The sequence below is a fragment of the Chelonoidis abingdonii genome, chromosome 11, assembly GCF_003597395.2.
Source record: "Chelonoidis abingdonii isolate Lonesome George chromosome 11, CheloAbing_2.0, whole genome shotgun sequence".
NCBI lineage: Eukaryota > Metazoa > Chordata > Testudines > Testudinidae > Chelonoidis > Chelonoidis abingdonii.
Window position 1 is genome coordinate 102,116 of NC_133779.1, and position 21,759 is coordinate 123,874.

The window sequence follows — 21,759 nt, forward strand, 5'->3', positions numbered from 1 at the left end:
CTACTAAGGCCTGCTCTACATTGGGGGGGGGGGGGCAAATCGATCTAAGATATACCTACGAGAATAGCATCAGAGAGGTAGCCACGTTAGTCTGGATCTGGAGCTACGAGAATAGCGTAGCTGAAGTCAACGTATCTTAGATCGACTTACCTCCCCGTCCTCACAGAACAGGATTGACAGCTGCGGCTCCCCTGTTGACTCTGCTTCCACCTCTCGTCCTGGTGGAGTTCCAGAGTCAACGGGGAGTGTGTTTGGGGATCGATTTATCGCATCTAGACGAGACCCGATAGAGCGATTGCTACTCGCCAATTTGGCGGGTTGTGTGGACGTACCCAAAGAATATGTAACCATGCATTCCTTTTACTTTCACCCTCATCTTCCTACTCTGTGTCCCTCAGTTCATACACCCTACACCCTCCTATTACATCTTGTCCCTATTTAGATTTTTAAACTCTTTGGACCAGGGCCTGTCTTTTATTTCTGTGTAGTGCCCAGCTCAATGAGGCCCCAATTCTGATTGGGGCTGTAATAAGGTGTTTTCCCCTTAAGGGCTGGGCGGCCTGGAGCCAGACAACTTGATTACTGAAGGAGTCACACCTGGGAGGAATCAGGTGATTTCCCCATAAAAAAGCAGCAGGAAGATGCAAGGCTCAGGAATCAGAAACTGTTAGGAGTAAGCAGGCTCCAGCAGAGAGTCAGGACTGAGACTCCACCCAGGTAGCACGTCCGAGCGTCCTGCCAAAGCAGGAAAAGCCCCAGGCAGAAAGGCCTGGGAGGAGAAAGAGAAACCTTTGTTTTGGGTAGAATTTTGGATGGACTTTGTTCTGGAATTTTGAGTTTTGTCTGGAATTTATTTTATATTAACCAGTCTAGTCTCTGCATTTTTTGACCACCAAAAGCCTGGGTAAAGTTTTATTTGAACAGTTCATGATGGAAAGTGCCCCCAAGGCCACAAGGGAGGCAGCTGCTAAATTCCAGGGACCTTTAAGCACTACCATAATACAAAAAGTAAATATAATTATAGTCTAATGTCAAGAGATTCCCGACATTTCTCATTGCATAATTTTCTTTGTCTAAGTAAGTTACTGTCAGCTCGAAAGGCATAAGCTTCGAAATTTCCTATGAGTCTGAGAAACCTGGCTGTGAAGAGCTGCCTTATGAGCATGTTATTGAAGACTGGCCAAAGACATGCAATCTGGAGAATCAACCGATAGCAATGTAGGTGATATTCCAGGGCTAGACCAACAGCACTGCCACAGGTGAGGGAAGAATGTACGTATTTGAGGGGCTCAACGGGAAGAGATAAAACTGGCTGGAAGGAAGAGTGTGACAGATGTGAAACAGTGAAAACATGGACATTTCAAAAAACTATTCTACTGACATGTGCCAGATGCTATACGTACCATGATTAGTGATACAAAAAGTGTATGTATAAAATGTTATATGTACATTTATGAGCTCCACGGGGGACATTACCAAGGAACTAAAATGAGTGTGTGTGTGGAGTGGGGGAGTAATTATTGCAGGTCCCAGAACAGGTAAACAACTCTTGAGAAGTGCCACCAGTGGGGCAGGGGTGGGGGAATTGCAGATGGGTTCAAGAGACCCACCAGCCCAGGAAAGATCTCATGGTATAAGAGCTCAGCCTGAACTGGCCAAGTGTTCTTTATTTTGATTCAAAAACCTACATGAGATTGTACCTAAGAGTACAAAACCCTACTGGAAGGGTGTGAAGGACTGGAACCTGCCAGGCTGTGCATGTGGAAGATGGGTGTAGACTGTGCATTGTTTTATTATTTGTTTTCTCTGTAACACTTTGTCCTAAAATAAACATATTGTGCTTTGTGAAAGCTGGCTGCTCACTGGAACCTAAGAGACAGTGACTGGACTAAGGTCAGACCTGGTAGGATAAGACAGAGAACTGCAGGGGAATGCAAACCTAAATCCCTGGTCTGAAGGGAGAGGGAAATAGATCCCCGCTCAAAGAGAGGTGATGGATGGAGGCCTGAGACCTAAAGGGGTGCACTGAGAACACTTGACTGTGGCATCGTGTACACTGTAATAAACATAAGCATGTTGAAAGAAAATATTTGGTTTTAAGTGCAACTTTCCCCTTTTCTGCTGCACAAAGAAGCTAGGAAGAGGCCTGAATCAAGCATAATTTCAAGACATCTGCATGGATGCCTCTAATCTGTAGGAACAGAAAATCTTCTTTCCCAGGGATGTTTACAGATATGGGAGGAAATGCTGGTTTCCTTCTGGGTCTAGAGATATGAATAAAATGTCCTGGTTTCAGATTTATGAGTTCCATTGCCAACTGGATCCAACGCTCAATATCCAAATTCATAATGGGCAATGAGTGTTTACGTGACCTGCTTTCTCTGAGGGAAAACTCTGACAACTATTTTGTTTAGAATAAATTCCTCTGCCTCCTGTGCATTGTCTCAGGTTTTCATCACTGTTTCTTTATTAATAAATATATGTGCCTAAAAGCAGAACACAGGTTTTTGAAGCCTTCATCCGTCTCTCAGCTTCATTCCTCTCCTCTAGCCAGAATCTCTTATTTATAAGATCACAATGGGCTTTCACGGAAATGACTATGATGACAGAGACAGAGGCCCTAAGAAAGGGCTGGGCTAAACAGTGCAGTGACAGGACACCAGAGTGACTTTAAACAGAAATAGTGCTTGCTACTGACCACTAGCTGAGGCAAAAAAATACACCTGCTGACCTCCAACCCTGGTCCCTATGGATCATTGCATGCAGACTAACCCAGGTTCATCCTAGTCATACGTCTGAGAGTTATAGAGGGATCCTGACCAATTGCTGGTACAGAGGAAAAAGGTTCCCTCTGACCTCTTCACACCCCGGGCATACGACAAACGCATGGTGCTCATGCATAACTCTCACTGGAATACAACAGGGACCATCACTTGAAAGGAACCCATTTAACATAAGATTCAGGACCTCATTCATGGATTCACCTTTCCCTGGCTGGGACACTGTTCCATTTTCAAAGTACCAGGGACCATCTCAGGCAGCATCGTTATCAAAATTATGCCAAGACCTCATCTCATTGCCACTGATAGTTCCAAAAGTATGTCTCTGTAAGTGTGATGTCTGTCACACACACAAAAATCAAGGTTCCAAATAAACAGACAGGTTCCAAATTAAACGCACTCGTCCCATTTATGCAGTCAGTCACAAGTAAAACATCACTCACCTGAAATGCAAACAAATTTGTGTATGCAAACACACACAGCAAAGTAAATATGGAATACATATTAAAGTTTCTGATGGCAATATTTGTCTATTTTGTCAATCTTTCTGTTCCAGCATAGGTCCATACCAGATACTCTCCAACTCCCATAGAAGAGTTCAAAGCTTTTAAGATGCTACACCAACTCTGGCACTCCTCATTCTTCCTTTATCAGCCTATGCTGGCTATATGCTTTAATTTTGCAGAAAATTTCTTGTTCTTATTTCTGACCATTTTGTATATGTATATAGTCTGCTCACGTTACAAATGAGCACTTCTGCTAGCTGACAGCCTAAAGAAACTGGTTGGGACATGATCCAAAAGCTGAAATTTCCAGCCCCACATTCATGTATCAGCCTAACTCACAGGAACTGCATGTACAATATCATTTGATATCTCTGATTCTAATATTCTGTCAGTTGACTTGTTTTCTATCCCAATTTAGTTTCCAGACAAGCTATGAAGAGCTCTGTAAATACATGATCTTCTTGATTTATGTTGATTTTTGCCACCATTCTGTGCATAAGGTTCATTCATTACCATGAATATTTACAATAATTGACTACAACTTCTGCCTGAGGCTAGACTTTGAATAGGTTATAATACATCTATTTTGAGATGAAATAAAACTTCTCAGTTGTATAATGACATATAATAGAGGTAGGTTTATCATTTTCATTTCCTCTAATTAATTTATCAGCTGATGGTGGAACCTTGTGAAGACTCCTGACAGAATCTTGGGACTATTTGTCAGACTGGGAGCCCATGTTATAATGGGTCACCTATTTAGCACTTGTGTACAAATGTTAGAAGACCTTGACTGAAGGCTGTTACATCTGTAAACCTCTAGGTTTCCTTAGTTACCTTTCTTTCACAGCAGAATAATAACGAGAATAATAAGTGTTTCCTTCCAGTTTTATTGGATTATCTTCCCTTTAGTGCACGCTTCAAGCTGTTTACTTGTTTCTGCACTGGGGATGTTCATGCATCTGCCACCAGACAATGAATCAACCTTACCTGATGTTTTTCTCCCTCCGTGTTCTAATCCCATCTCTCAGTACAGTAGCTCTCACTCTTTCCCAACTACAATACCCCTTTCAGGAGTCTGATATGTCTTGCGTACCCCCAAGTTTCACTTCACTGAAAAACTACTTGCTTACAAAATCAGACATAAAATTAAAGAAGTGTCACAGCACACTATTACTGAAAAATGGCTTACTTCCTCATTTTTACAATACAATTGTAAAATAAATTAATTGGAATATAAATATTGTACTTACATTTCAGTATATAATATATACAGCAGTATAAGCAAGTCATTGTCCATATGAAATTTTAGTTTGTACTGACTTTACTAGTGCTTTTTATGTAGCCTGTTGTAAAACTAGACAACTAGCTAGATGAGCTGATGTACCCCCTGGAAGGTCTCTGTAACCCCAGAGGTACACATACCCCTGGTTGAGAACCACTGTTTTAGCACATAGCAGATATTTTCCGTGTGCCTCTTCAACCTCTATATTCAGTCTGAAAGTGCTGATACCTCTCAAACCTGCCTTGATGTGATGTAATACCAGAGAAGATCTAGTGCATTCTTTGGAAAAAAAATTCCTGCGTGCTTTTCAGTACCAGTGTATCCAGAGAAGTTCATGTACAGTGGCAGTCAAAAAAAGCTAACAATGTTAGCAGCCATTAGGAACGGGACAGAAAATAAGACAGAAAATATCCTAATACTATTATATAAAAGTCTGTCCACCTTGGAATACTGCACGCAGTTCTGGTCTCTCCATCTCAAAAAACATACATTAGACTTGGAAGAAGTACAGAGAAGGACAACAGTAAGGAACAGTTTCCATACGAGGAGAGATGAAAAAAACCTGGACTGTTCAGGCTGGAAAAGAGACAACTAAGGGGGGATATGATAGAGGTTTTATAATATCATGAATTGTGTGGGGAAATTAACAAGTGTTATTTACCCCTTCGTGTAACACACGAACCCAGGGTTGCCTAATTAAATTCATATGCAGAAGATTTAAAAACAAACATAAGGAAGTACTTCACACAACACACTCAACTTGTGGAACTTGTTGCCAAGGGCTGTTGTGAAGGTCAAAAGTATAACTGAGTTAAAAAAAAAATTGGATAAGTTATGGAGAATAAGTCCATCAATGGCTATTAACTAAGATAGCCAGGGATGCAACCTCATGCTCTGGGTATCCTAAGCCTCTGACTGGTGGGACTGGATGACAGGGGATGGATCACTCAATAAATTGCCTTATTCTGTTCATTCCCTCTGAACTATCTGGCACTGGCCACTGTTGGAACACAGGCTGCTAGATGGACCATTGCTCTGACCCAGTATGGCCATTCTTATGTTTTTATTATTTCCAGCTCCTGACTGTCCTCTAGTTCATGGCAATGTATATATGATGTCCCTTGTGAACCTCTCCTCAATGTTTTGCACAGCTCTGTATATTCTGCCATTGCTTGTTCTGTTTTTGCACCCCTCTCCTCTCTTCCGTTTGCTTGTGAAGTTTTGTGTACATCTTTTTATAGAATGCCATTTCTTTTACTTGTGTTACATGTCCTCTCTTATCCTATCCTGGTTCTCATATTGTGCCTATCATCGTGCTAACTCTTCTTTCTCAGCTCTAGACTTGCTTCAGCTCACATTTGATTTTAGTTCTACATTGAATGGTGAAGATTTTACGTTTTTATTTTACTATATTTATGGACAAATATAAATTACCTACAGTATTCTTTCTGTCTGCACTGTGTCTTTTACATAATGATAGCACAGCCTGCATCACAGCTCATATTGGTTCATTCTAGCCAAGCATTGTGTACAGCAGTACACAGCCTTGGAAACCACAAAGGACACTTCCATCCCTGAATGGTGGTGTGGCAACGCACAAATGTGTGGTGGGTTCTCTGTTCACTCTGGCTGAGATCAGTTAGAGCTTGAGGAATTCGGTAAGAGCGGCATGCAAACAGTCACAGGTTTAATATCACTAGATTATGTCACGTGTGCAGAAGCCACAGAGAGATGAAACCAGAGAGTGGGATAAGCATTGTTCATTCTACTTAGAGCTAAACCATAGCCTCAGGTACCTGAGCCCAACATGGGGGGGAGGGGACTTTATGTGCACATCAGAGGACAAAAACATAGTTATTACTAGCTGAGGTTATGCTGACTTCTTTATCTGATCATTGTCATTTTACTTTCATAAGCATCTGCCATTCAATCAGGTACTATCCATAATGAACTAAGTGAAACTAGAGACCTTATACTTTGCCTATGGCAGCTCGTTATTACTTATTAGCTCTGCAGCACAGTTCCTTTATTCTTTTCTGTGTCTCCTCAGTGACCAGTGCCACTTCATGTCTCAGCAAATACTGAGATGTTGAAGCTTGAGAAATGTGCCCTGCAAAGCACTGATGCTTCCAGCAAAAGGAACTATTCTGACAAGAGCAATGGCTAATTTCATTTTTGCACATACAAAATAATAATACAATATAATAATGAAAAACAAGAAGAACTGAAAAGAGGTGTGTTTGTGCTATAACTACATAGACTCATAGAATATCAGGGTTGGAGGGACCTCAGGAGGTCATCTAGTCCAACCCCCTGCTCAGAGCAGGACCAATTCCCAACTAAATCATCCCAGCCATGGCTTTGTCAAGCCTGAGCTTAAAAACCTGTAAGGAAGGAGATTCCACCACCTCCCTAGGTAACCCATTCCAGTGCTTTGCCACCCTCCTAGTGAAAAACTTTTTCCTAATACCTCCCCCACTGCAACTTGAGACCATTACTCCTTGTTCTCTCATCTGCCACCACTGAGAACAGTCTAGATCCACCCTCTTTGGAAATCCCTTTCAGGTAGTTGAAAGCAGCTATAAAATCCCCCCTTTCTTCTCTTCTGCAGACTAAACAATCCCAGTTTCCTCAGCCTCTCCTCGTATGTCATGTGCTCCAGCCCCCTAATCATTTTTATTGCCCTCCACTGGACTCTTTCCAATTTGTCCACATCCTTCTTGTAGTGTGGGGCCCAAAGCTGGACACAGTACTCCAGATGAGGCCTTACCAATGTCGAATAGAGGGGAATGTCATAAAAGAGCAGCCTCTTAGTTAACGCTGACCCCAGATATCTGCCATGGCTATGTCCCATGGAAAGGACAGTTAGGAAACTTGAGTTCTAAAGTGAACTCAAGGTTCAAAGAACAAAACCATCTGCAGCTTTCCAACAGAACTAGAATACAGCAGTAACCAATACCTTTTCACAGGACCTGTTGACTATGGAACTCTCTTGGAAGAGCTACAAATGATCACAAGATGCACAGTATTCAGAATAAACTGCAAAATTTGGAGCAGAAGGCTCAGCAGACGAGCTATGTGCCCACATCTTTTTCCTTCTCTACAGTGCCATTTTAAAAGAGGAGTTGGAAAGGTAAGGAATGATCATAGTAAAGGACAGGAATGACAGTCCGAACATGCCCATGGAAATACACAATGGACAACGAGATCAATGATAAGGAGTAGCAATATGTAATGGCAGAATAGGGGCTGGTTTTGTTGAGGGACAAGATAAGGTCAGTAGAGGATTTGGTGTCGAGAAGAGGGAGACAGGAGGGAGGTTGTGAGATTACCAGAGGAGAATTAGAAGGGTGGGCTCCAGGTAGTGATGGAGACACATCTTTCTTAGGTCGTCAGAAAGAAGAACATCCCTGTGGATGCTAGATTGTCCCTGCAATGGGAATAGTGCCATGTTTCTTAAAGGAAGATTGGGCCCAAGGACTTTGGAGGCCAATGCCATTCATTTCTCACCATTCTTTAGTCAAACTGCCATGACTTTATCATCAGAAAAACGGACATTACTCCGTTACTCGAATTAACAGGTTGATGTAGCTGTAACAGGATTCCACACTTGCCCCGCCTGTTAGCAAATGCTGAAATCCTATTGTTAGCTACAAGTTACTTACAGTCTCCTCTGGGGTAGTGTAGTGTGTTAGACTCCACCCTGGATAAGAGGGGTCAGAGTAGCCCAATGGGGAGAAGGTTCCGAGCTTGTTAAAGGAACCCTGGGAGAGCTTAGCCTCCAGGAAGGGAGATTTTTTTTGCTGCTATGATTAGCAGTTAAGCTTGTATTTGAATCTAGGTAGGGGGCTCCACCAGTTTAGAGTTGTTATAAAACATATCCATAACTCGAGCATTTCAATATCATTAGTGACACTGAAGGCTAGTCAAAATATAAAATACATCCACCAAAATGTCCAAACCAAATTAGGCTTTTTAATTCACAGGCACCCAAATGAAAGTAGGGTTACGTTCAAAGGCGCTGAGCACCTGCAGTTCTCATTGACTGGGTGCTCAGACACTCCCAAGGTTTGTCTACATGGTATATTAATTCACACCAAAGGGGTGTAAATTCTAGCATGCACTAGCGTGTCACATACTAACGGGCCAGCGTGAACCCTAGGAAGTTCCCTAGTATGCATTAATGTAATCCTATTAGAGTGTGTTCGCAGGGATCACACAGCCTGTTAGTGGGCATCATGCTGGTCTGCACTAGAATTTGATCCCTCTGATGAATGCACCATGATGGATTTAGAAGCCTACTGCTAGACACTCATTTTTTAACATCTATCCACACTGTATGAATAGCATGATGCTACGATTAACGAGCTAAAGTCTGTAAAGTCCTTTGAAGGTGAGAAGAGAATCTATAAATGACATGTGTTTTTATCCAGGCACTTTGGAATTGTGTGAGATGGGCAGCAACACACAGTTTACCTATAACGTTTTTCATACTCACTGTTTTGAGCTTGAAATCTAAAGCCGATACTGTATGTGCTGCATCATGAAACGTTCAACGGATAACAAAAGTTATGATGAAATAATATGTCTTGAAGCCTTCCATTGATGGTAATTCCATCACCTCTTTAGCTAGTCTATTCCAAGGTCCATGCATTTGGCACTACTATTTTCCCCCGTACTGATTCCTGAAAATAATAATCCTTCTTTCTCTTCATTAAATTAATTATCCACAGGTAGTTATGAACCATTACTGCGTTGTCCCTTTTTGGCACATGGATAATGGCCAATTAACTGTTTAATAAGTAAGCACATAAAATTAGTCATCTATTTTAAATATCTGATTCCAATTAATTTAGGACTGATATCAGATAATGCTGAGAACCAGCATATTAAAATAGTAAGCCCCTGATTAAGCACAGAAAATAGATAATCCTATTAGTTTTGATCATCTGATGTCCCAAGGATCAGTGAGTCCAATTTCCATTAGTAGGTAAATCAAGTTTCCTTACTTGAACAACAGAGGACCAAACAAACTGTTTTTCCATCTACAGCTGAAGAGCAATGTATGCTTATACTAAAAAAGAAAAACTGTCATTCTCAGCACAAAGTGAGCTAATATTCCAGGTAAGAATTTTCCTGTAGACAAACTTAGCAATGGGCTGCTTAAGAATAAAAATAAGGCCAAAACCTTTCTGCAAAGCTATAAAAACCTTAGCAGTATATGCTTCTGATTACATAAACTATAGTTTAATATTAAAGGATCTATAAATTATCCTTTAATTTATGTATTAGCTCAGTGGTTTGAGCATTGGCCTGCTAAACCCAGGGTTGTGAGTTCAATCCTTGAGGGGGCAAAAATCTTTCGGGGGATTGGTCCTGCTTTGAGCAGGGGGTTGGACTAGATGACCTCCTGAGGTCCCTTCCAACCCAGATATTCTATGATTCTATGCGTCTCTCCTTCAGACTCATTACATATTAAGTAATTTCTTAAATCCATGCTTGTAAAAGTTACAGTAAGAAGGCAGACATCTAATCAGTGATGCACCAGGAGGCAAGATTATATGTCACACATATACAATACACTATAATTACTTGGCCAGATTCTGCCCCCTTTCTCATGCTGAGTAGTACCTTACTATACAGACAGTCTCACTGGAAAAAATGGGACTACTCATGTAATAAGGAGCTATTTACTGTGTGCACATCTGACAGAACCATACTTGAAACGCTGACTTGAACTGTGCTTGGTAAAGTTAAATTCATTAATAATGAGAGTGTTAGAAGGTCATCATGTGTTTGGTCCATGATGCTTGGGGTCAAAAAATAAAGATTTTAGGCACTGCCAAACATCATGCCATTAACTAGCTCAAACACGCTCTTCTTCAGCAGGTGAAATGTGGTGTAGAGCAATCACAGAGAGACAGATTGTGGTGCAATTTTATAGTGCTCTAAGTCATAGTTTCCTTATTCCCATAGCCTAGCAGGGGAAGGGGGACCAGGCATTTATAACATTTTAGAAGCCAGTTAAGAAGAAAACTACAGTGCAAATTGTTCAGACAGACTTTGGTGGAAAGGTTTTTACTGCAAGACTCGACTGATAGCAGATCCTATACTACTGCAGAGTATCAAGTATTTTACTTAGAATTCACTACAACACACTGGACAGGTGAATGATAAAGCATTATCAAACTGGTGCAATTTCTCCCCAGCATCTTGTTATCTCCATGGGAACTGAATGTACCTACCCAACACTAGTCACCTGAGCTGGCATCCTCCATCTCTCATACTTGTCATCATATTAGTCAAATGTATATGAGAATGTATTGTCTGTAACTCATCTAACCATCATGGGCATCTCATATGCTTCATGATTTTTTTCCTAGAGAATCCAGTTTATCTACCGATGTATAAAATATTTATTGCACTCAGTGAGCAATAATTCTGCTCTTGGATACAACTGAACATCCCCAATGAACGCAGCTGAGTAGTCTGGTTTTCAGAGGTATGAGGTTAACCTTGATTCTGCCACACCCTCCTCCACCAGCAGGGCCACTGAAACCAACTGGCAGAATTTATTAATTATTATAGGTGTGCTACCGAAGTGCCTAGAAGCCTTAATCATAAACCAGGACCTCATTGTGCTATGCACTGTATAACACAGAACAAAGACAGTCCCTTCTCCAGAGAGCTTAAGGTCCCACTCAGTGTAAGAGGGCAAAGTCCAATTCTTTAAAAACCTAACAAACAATATTATAATGAAATGGTGGATTATGGGTGGTGATTATTCCAGATTATGGGCATTAACAGAACTGCACAGAAATATTTGGAGAAACCCAGAAGTATTTTCTCTCCAGCACTTGTGACTAGCCAGCATGAGTCCAGCCTCACAAGAATTAATATTTAGTATGTGAATTTCTTCTCCAGCAAACTGTCATTTATTAGACAATACATTTTTTTTTAATATAACATGTGGCTGATAAGGTGTCCCTCGAAGCCATAACTACACTGTTTAATGGCTAATACACAATTTGCAGTTTCTGTCTCTGCCCCATAAATATTTTATGTAACTGACAAGATCTGATTTTATGCATCGGAAGGTTTTTAAAAGTTGTCACTTTTGAGGATTATGCCAGAGGTGACTAACAAATTTGTTTCTGTGGTTATCTCATGTAATAGCAGAACTGCAGGCCTTTCTGTAAAACTGAGAAGGTTTCATCGTATGCATAACAGTTAGTCAGGCGGCATCTTGGAATATAATATAGCAAAGCATTTTTGAGGAAAGCTATTTTTGGCAATTTGACCACGTACAGTTGTGCAGAACTTGGTTACAGATTTTATGTATTTCAGCATGGAGAAGATTAATAAAATGAATGGCTTGGTACAACAGAATTTAAAATACTCTGTGCCTAGGATTGAAAAAGCAAAGACCTTCTGAACAGTGATTTTATTAATGTCAAAAAGCATCTCACAATAGACATTACAGGAAATAATGGTTTGTCTCTGGAATCTCATTTGAGCTGGAAAATCTTATAACCCAAGAGACATCACAATTTGAATCTTTTTTTCCAATGTACTGTATCAGTGTGGCTCTCATGATCACCTTTTCACCTTTGGGCTCAAATTTGTTACGATTTAGAGTCTCCTGTAAGGATGCAAGCTCAGACTCTGCATTGTTTTTGTGATATTATCGTATTAAGCAGTGGCAGTGCATTGATGGAGGCTACTATCCCCTGAATAAAATATTAAACCAAAATCCCACCTGCCCAGTTACTGCGGCTGTCCAGGGGGGAAGTTAAAGCTCTCTTGGCTCTGTTCAAGACAGAGGATAGTATGATACCAGTATCTCGGCCAACATTACTTCTTTCTGCTAACACAAGCTCTAATGAGTACAGTTTTGTGAGAGTCTTTCCTGACCACACCATAGCTGCATTTGCCTACACAGACATTATGGCACCATTTTCTCATTCGATGCTTTAAAAAGCACTTTTAACTTATTTTCTATAAAGGTGTTCTAGAATTTCAGGAATTTGCTATGAAGAAGATACCATATCAGATTTTTTCCAATTAAAACAGCTTTTATAAGAACACAAAGGTATTGTTGAATTCAACTACAAAATTGCTAGAGTTTTATTAACCTTTGAGGACAGTACAATATTTCTTCATGGAAGCTGAAAGATTTCCAGTCTTACTACTTATAATATAAAGGTTCCGAGTTTTGCATTTACTGATATTGTCTGTAATGCTAGGCCAGCAAAGTGCAGTCACTGCATTACTGGTAATTAAATGCTTTGCAAAACACTTTAGGATGTTCCACTCTGTGAAAAGCATGATGGAAATCCAAGCTGCTCACTGCTGTTATTAAGATGCCATAAGAAAATCTGGCCCCCCTTTATTATGTTCCCGTAAAAAAAAAAAACTTGTGATATTAAGGACAACTATAGTAGAATAGATTATTGCAAATTTAAATAAATCTTGTTTTGTCCTTGTCCTAGTGACTTTGACTTTTCACAAGTTTCTTATTTGATTCATGGAGTGTTTCTTTAGATTAGTTCATCAACTGGTTTCTTGTCTACCACCTGTTATGATTCTAACTAACTGTCCCTAGCAGATCTATTTGGTATAGAGTTACTCAGTACACAGCAGAATATGTCCCGTGATGCAGAGTGGCATATTATTTCATTACCTCCATGGAATTCTGTGTATAGCTGGCAGCTATATGGGAATGCGCCCAAGGAAAAAAATCAGGAGACCTGGGTCCTAATCCTGACTCTGCCACTGATGCACTCCATGACCTTGGCAGATCACTTCCACTCTCTGTGTCTCAGGTAACCTTATCTGTAAAAGGGGGAGGATAATTCTTATCTACCTTTCTGAAGTGCTTTGGAATCTATGAGTAAACGCACTAGAAACCCCCCGAGGTTTATTAGGAGGAAAAATAAAACATCGGTTTCATCAAAAACAACTTGGAGGGGCTAGCATGGTACAGGGTTGTTATGGGAAGTGACAATGGGTTAATGCTTTAGTCAGTAACTCTAGCATTTAATATTTGTAACATCCACTTTTAACTCTTCATCCTTCCCCTTGCCCAAACCTTAGTTTCTGCCTGAAGTCCTCAAGGCCCCATACAAAGTGTCCTATGGAGCAGCAAACCATTTTCTTTTCTGTCTGCTGCTCAGGAGCTGGGGAGAGATGTACTAGTCCATAGAAGGATTTTCTGGATTTCCACAGTTTATTTTTTTTAATCATAACGTTCTTGCAAGGCACTACAGACTCAAATTCCAGATATGTGCCTGCAACAGCAACAATATTTTTGGTGGCGGATTTATTTATTGTTTTGAGACATTGCTCTTCTTAACACCTAGAATAATTTTCATATTTATTGAATTCTTTGAGACATTGTGATTGCAGTGTGCCTGTTATTTGTGCTGTAATAGTATCTAAGTTTGCAGAGAAAATTAAGTCATATTGTTAAGGCCTCTGAATAAGGTATTTATGTTGGCCATCCTTGCATTTCTCTCTTCTCTTGTGTGACAAACTGGGAATTGCTCTGAATACTGTGTTGGTGCCTCAGTGTCCCCATGGCAGTTCTTAAGTATCTAGGGGGTGAAATAAGGGTGTGTGATTGCTGCAGAGCAAAGGGCCATTGCACCTAAATGCCTGGCACTCTGTCTCCTAGCAACTAATGGCCTGGGCCCCTCCCCTGGAAAGGTGTCAACTAAAGGTGTTGGAGACAAAGAGATCAGGTAACCTCCTGGCCCGGGGAAGGGGCTGAGCAGAGAGGAGGGGCTGGAGGGGGTTGTGAGTCTGAAGCTGCCTGGGACGAGGAGTGAAGTGCAGACCTGGGGGTCTGGCTCACTGCCCCCCAGAATGAACCCAGCCGAGGGGTCCGGCTCGCTGTATCTACAAGCTCTGTTTTAGACCCTGTTGCTGTCATCAAATAAACCTCTGTTTTACTGGCTGGCTAAGGGTCACGTCTGACTGCAAAGTGGGGGTGCAGTACCCTGTGGCTTCCCCAGGACCCCGCTGGGGTGGGCTCGCTGTGGGAAGCACACGGAGGGGCAAAGAATGCTAAATGCTCCAAGGAAAGACCCAGAAGGTAAAAACATGTAAGCTTCTTGCCCTGAATAAGTCTGCTCCTAGGGAAAGGAGGCTCCCCAAAGTCCTGCCTGGCTTTGTGGGGAGCAGTTCCAGAGCATCGCCCGAGGACTCCGTGACAACTGGTGGCAGTGGTGGGATGTACTGCACCCCGTAAATGGTGATTCTTACACTATGTGACTGAGAAGCAGTAAAACAAAGGAGGGATAATGAGGACCAGGCGTGCTGAAGGCTAAGAGAGGGACGGTTTCAGGGGGCAGTTAACCTCTGGGAGTGTGTGACCAGCAAAAAGGACTGTTGAAGTAACAGGGTCCCCCTGAGGATTGCAGCGAGCAGTCACAGGGGCAGAGGAGCTTGCCGCTCAACCCTGGGAGAAAGAAGGATTTTTGCAGTAGCAGGGTTTAAGTCATATTGTTAAGGCCTCTGAATAAGGTATTTATGTTGGCCATCCTTGCATTTCTCTTTTCTCTTGCATTTCCCTTTTCTATAAAATTAACCACATTTGTTGCATTCTGAAAGAGAGGTGTTATATCACATCTGAAAAAAAAAACAATCCCCATAAACTGTTACTTCAAAATTTACTCAAACTTTACATTTCTTGAACCTGAAACTAAACTCTAATGATCTTTATGCACTAACTGCAATGACAAGTGCAAATATTAGTCTTTTCTCTTTTTTCAGCACATAAATGGAAAATGAAAGTAAATTTCACCTTGTAGTTCAGTTCATGCCATGCAGAATATGTAGTCCATCACAAACATTTGCTCAAATATGTTACAGAAATTGATTTTTTGTGAAGACTGAGTTATAACATGCAGTGCTGTGGGTTGGCAGCATGGTATTCAGCTGTCATAAAGCTCAGAGAATGGACTAAATCAAGATGAATAGGGTCACCCTACCACTATCCATTCAGTAGAACCCTGTCAGCTACTCTTAGATTTGGGAAGCTGCCACAGCAGGGAATAAATTTATAAGGAAATATGACAACTACAGTATAGCCGCTTTCAGCAAAGCAAGCAGGCCTTCTGTCTATTTTAATGTAATGAATGATTAAGATAATCTGAATAAGAATCCTTTTTTGCATGTTTAAGTGCCTTATCACAAATTTTGGGCAGGTACACAAAATAGTCACCTTTTGTGTTGCTGCCTTTCTACTTGTAGTAAGAGGAGGCCCTGAGACATAAACATTGGTATCAGAGGCCTGGTATGAGGCCTAAGGCCTGGACTAAAGTAATGGTCAAGACTTTGCTAACATAAAGCAAAGTTAAGCTGTGAGCCAGAGGCAGGCTCTGCTCACAGAAGCTGGCAAGGAAAGGGCTGATGCTGCAAGGAGATACCATACCTAAAAGGTACTGAACACTAAAGATCAGAACATTCACATACTTGCACATTCCACACAGATAACAAGGAACAAGCCGACCCATCCCAATGACAGGGGCAAAAGGGTAAAATGATGGATAGAATTGTTTTGTTCAAACCAACATGTACAAGGTGAGAGGCGGCACCTTACTATGTAGAGGGGTTGTACCTTACTACGTAGAGGGGTTGCACCTCAATACGTCAGGAGTGATGTGTAACTTGTTTGTACCTGTGTATAAGAATGTATCCCTGGGGCGATGTCTTTGTCCGGCCGAGGGGGCAGTGGAAAGTCCCGCCACTAACTGAGCCGAGTCCATTGACCGTGGGCACCTGGTAGTATGCCCTGAGTTAGGCTAAGAAACCTACAGGGAACTATTATTGTATCCAATACGGCAATAAACCTGGCTGACATGCCTTCGTACCTTACTAGGCTCTGTGGTCTTTGGGGTTTCTCTTGGGGTCTGCTGTGTCAGCTAGCTGCGCAGAGCTGGGGCAGCACACAGAGCGAACACACGCACGCAGCCGAGTGATACCAACAAGGAGAGAGCAGAGCACCACACCGGTAGCATCTGACGACACTACTGATCTATCTGAGGCATCGTGCTTTGTCCGTTTGGCACATTTCTAATTGCCTCAGAGGCAGCAGTCCACTTCATCTGGCAGTAAGTCACTGAGACTACACTGGCATTGCACCTGGGAATTGGTTTGCTAGCACTTTCAGCAGAAAACTTATTTTTGGTGCTGCTGGACTAAGCAAGCCCTCACCTGCATTGGCTGTTCTCTTGAAGGGATTGAGCAACTCTTGCCACCACTAATGAAAGTGAATTCAAAATCATTATTAAACCCAAAAACATCCCTCAGTATTATTCCCACCTCTGCATTTCTCAGGATGTCTCATCTTCTAATACTTTAATAATATAATAGTAATATAGGAACTGATGACATCTAGCAAGCTGAGGTGTTTAATGCCTATTTTGCACTAAAAAGGTTAATGATCACCCGATACTCAAATCACAATTAATATTAACTACAAAGGGGAAGGAACATAAGTTAAAAAAGGGAAAGAACAGGTTAAAGAATATTTAGGTAAGTTGGATCTATTGAAGTCAGCAGGGCCTGATGAAATTCATCCTAGGGTACTTAAGGAACTAGCTGAAGCGATCTCAGAAACATTAGTAATTATTTTCAAGAACTCAGGGAGGACAGGTGAGGTCTCAGAAGACTGTCCTAATCTCCTGATGGGGTACTCTAAGGTCACTTACTAAAAGATTAAATAAATAAATAAATAAATAAATAAATAGACCCTTAGCCTCCTATAATCAACAAATGCATAAAAGCTAACAACTAGACTATTTAAAATATAGTTATTCCCATCACAAAAATACACACAAGACAAACCTGTATCAGGCCTAGTTACTGTGTTTTGGAACTCTCATAAAGTAGCTAAACAGTAAAGCTAGCAATTGCTCAGAATACTAAAAGGGCCAACAACATCAATTTGATTTTAAACTCATTCGTTGGAAATGGGAGAGTGAATTACAATGCTCAGATATAGGAACCATTATCCATTGCTCGTAGGGTAACTGGCACCAAATAAACTGAAGTCAACCAAAGGAAATAACAGTGACTAGGAAGTGGTGGTTGGGAACCGTAATACACATACACAGACAAAAAGAGTATTAGCACCCTGCAGCTTCTAGCTCTTTCCCCTCATCCTTGATTTGTTTGTCGTTTTAGGCACCAATCCTGCAATGAGCTCCACGTGAGCAGAGCCCTAAACCCACACAGAGCACCAAGAATTTCATTGGGAGGGTCCACCAGCAAAAATCTCTGGGACAGAGCCTGTATCATCTTATTCATCCACAGAGCACTACACATGTTTTGTGGACTACTGTAATATAAATAATAGCAAATAAATAAAGTTTTGTGAATGAAAACACACTCTCTGACCTAGAGAGCTTACAGTGCATGAAGTAAACAGTTCTATTAACGCAAAGATCAGTAGAATGGATAAAACATATAACGTAAGAGGATGAAGTGCAGAAGACAATCTTCTTGACAATCAAGGTCTGGGTTAGATGATCTAAGAAGCCCTTTTCAACATTCAAATCTATGACTACAGAGGCTGAAAATGGCAATGACTGTTTATTTCTCTCTATTATTCAATTAAAAGGTGCTGAAAGGATTTGTTGGTTAACTGTGAGGGTATCCAATTGCATTGCAAGGCAGATTTTGTAAGGAATTGTGCATACAAATGCTAAAAGTGTGTCCACTCATGATCTCAGGACTTGAATGTCCAGGCCATTCCAAATTTCCAGTTGAATGTGGCAGTTACTGCAAAATTATCCGCCCTTCATTGGTATCGGCTGCTATGAGCTTAGCCAGGAATGGAACTCAAATAATTTTCTGTTTCTATTTTAGGATGAATTGAACCAGCTGGAACTAACACCCAAATTTTCTAGGATCCTAAAGTTAAGTTCCTAAATTTCATATTTAGGCAGATCAATAAATGTAATTCTCACAGCTCCTACTGGCTTCACTAACCAGGTAGCAGATGTGCTATAAGAAATGACAGTGGAATGGACCTAGAAGTACTTTGTGAGGTTTCTCACCTTGTAACTTTGTTATGGATGTGTTTTGCTGACTGATGGATTCAACCATCTGCAGGAACCACGACTGAGTGTAATCATCATGCCTGCAAAAAGCATTTTATTTTTCACTATGGATAATGGGATGTTCTGAACTTTGTGCAATTGCAGGATTTTAAAAAGCATGTTTTATTTAGAGGTTATTATGATTCTGCAATTTTCAGAATTAATTATCAGGAGAATGACGATCTAGACAATTATAATTAAGTCAATTTTAGGAATTAATCATCGTGAATTGGACTATCTAAGCAATTAATAATGAATTAAATGAATCATGATTCCATTTGAAAGTTTTTGCTACTTCTCATTTGAAGAACAGATGGACTCTGCTTTGTATCCAGCTGAAATCTCAGGCTGCTGATCAGCTTCAGATGATCAACTAGCCTCTAAATTTAATTTCTGGATTCAAAGGAATTCTAGAGTTTGCCTGAAATTCCCTTGCAAATTGTGCTCCCTATGACCATCTATTCATGTAGAAGCCCGACTAATAGTAGGGGAATGCGCGAGAGCCACACGAACATCCTTTGGATACTGCTGGGCCCAGAAGTCGAGAGTCCAAAATAAAGCAACAACGAAACAGCAGCCACATTTGCACTTTAGCCACGGTAATGACTGATTTAACATTTCCTGGCAATAATTTTCTTCTGCCGTAACCAGAATTACTAACATGAGAGTCATGTACAGGAGACTGAATTGTTCTATAGACTGGAATTCACACTCAAACAGAGGAATAAATTCCTAAAACACAGGGGGCTTAATTCTCCCACTCCAGGATACAAACAATTTATATATACTTCAGTGGGAGCTAGCTGCATTTGGAGGTGAGAGAACTGGCCATAGATTTGCATGGGGGCAGCTGCCACAGGGGCCCAACACTGTCTAGCACATATAAGCACATTTTACTGTGTGTGTGTGTATGTTGTAGGGTGGGAATACGGATCCAAAGCAACAGCAATAGGACTTGCTTGAAAAGCCTGGCAGGCACACTATTGAGGGCCACTTTCCCACGTGCTCTAGACTAATGAGCTACCCTGTTCTATTCTGGTTTTTACACTGATTAGCAGGGCCTGGTCCAAAGCTACTTGGGGAAAGGGGAGCAGCTCTCAAGATCTGCCACGGTCTCTGCGTCTTGAGAACAATGCAAAACTTTGCAGATGCTTTCAATGTAAACTAATAATTACTGCATGAATCTTCATCATCCAGTATCCCCAAACCAGAAGCCATTGCAAACAGTTTGAGGAAAACATTGGCCATGTGCTGGCAAAGAATTAATGCTCTACATCTATGAAATGCTGGAGACTGAGTCAGAACTGCAGGTGATGTTTTCTATCAGTGGCGTCAACATTTTATCAGTGGATAAGAAAAAAAAAAGTAAACCAGAATGTGCAAAATTCTGCTAGTCTTACACAGTTAAGGTACACTGTGCAAGGGATTATTAGCATGCAGGTTGCAATTCTTTAAGGGCTGCTAATCTATCTGAGGCATCATGCTTTGTCCGTTTGGCACATTTCTAATTGCTTCAGAGGCAGTAGTCCACTTAATCTGGTAGTAAGTCACTGAGACTACACTGGCATTGCACCTGGGAATTGGTTTGCATGCACTTTCAGCAGAAAACTTATTTTTGGTGCTGATGGACTAAGGGGTGCTGCTGTAGTGCATCTGGTTAAGATCCTCTATACTGACAGGAGCTCTCCTGTTGGCATAATAAATCCACCTCCAGGAGAGGCAGTAGCTATATCAGCAGGAGATGCTCTCCGACCAACACAGCACTGTCCACACTGGCACTGAGATTGGTGTAACTGATGTTGCTCAGAGAAGTGGCTTATTCACTGTAAGCTATTAGTAGTGTAGACCTGGCCTAAGTTAAAACAAAGTCTGACAGCAACACCCAGAGGTAAGGAGATATGTGGCAAAACTAGCTAGGTCTCAGTTTGTTGAGATTGTTTGCCGTACCCAGGGGAAAAGGGCAGAGAGAGACAGCTATTCAGAACAACAAAGGACAATCTCATTCTGTAGGAAAATATTAAACACCTGACAATTCAAATATAGAAAAGAGTAAATTTAAAGCAGTATCCCACACATGCATTAGATCCCTTCATATTGTTTTAAACTCCCCATCCCAGCACACAATATCACTTCAAGCCCTCTTCTTTTGCACATTTTCCTGAGTAAGGCTTTAGTGCATCTCAGCTGTGGAACAACCCACAGAAACCAGTGTTTATTGGCTCTTGAGTGCTGGGATATTTTTGAGAAGTAGCTGTCTTGGCAAATACTTTAGCCTATTGAATAAACTCAGAGAAAGAACTGAAACTGAAATTCAGGCTTGCAAAATCGCTTTCTGAACCACAAGAATTTCTGTCTAAAAACCATAAAGAAATGCTGGAAATCTGTTTAGCAGTTTCCAGTCAGCTTGAAAATAATTCTATCTGTCCAGTTCAGTTTTTTAACAACCTGTATTGTAATAGATGGAAAAATATAAGACCCACAAAAAAATCCAAGTTGATTTAATAGCACCCCAATGAATACAGGCCTGTTTCTCAACTGAAAACAAAACTGTGCTGAATATTTTCCTTGTGCACATTTGACAGATGCAAATTATTCCAAGTCCACCCACTGGGAGGGAATACATGAAAAGTTTTTTTAGTAATTTTCTGTATCATAAAATGTGCTAATAACGTAATGAAAACTACAGTGTAAAAAATGAGCAGAGCTGAAAGCATAGAGAATTAATTGTATGACAGAATATCAACTCTAATTACTTGCTGGCAAATAGCATAGGTGCACTGTTGTAGATGGACAGATATGACCTTAAAATGCAAATTAACATTCAAAAAAAGTAACTCTAAGGGGAATTTTCATCCTGGGGGCAGTGATTTTTTTTTTTTAAACAAGTTCTTTGTGTTTCTGTTGCTGCACAGATCAAATTTTCCTTCGCAGATTTGCTTTCTTGCTTTAATTCTAACAGCATGCAGGTTGTTCTGTTTTACTGTTGAGCACATCCTCAAAGAAGCTATGCAGGAGGCAGCTTGCTTACACATCCTAAAATACTGGGTAGCTCAAATTAGTTTTGATAGGGAGCTTTTAGC

The 21,759-nt window shown here is 40.9% G+C and overlaps 1 protein-coding gene across 3 annotated transcripts in view; it reads right to left on the reverse strand.

Moving 5' to 3' along the window:
• Positions 1-21,759, reverse strand: part of LOC116819218 (leucine-rich repeat and fibronectin type III domain-containing protein 1-like protein) — a 207,251-nt gene that overhangs the window by 99,501 nt on the left and 85,991 nt on the right. The window lies entirely within an intron of this gene.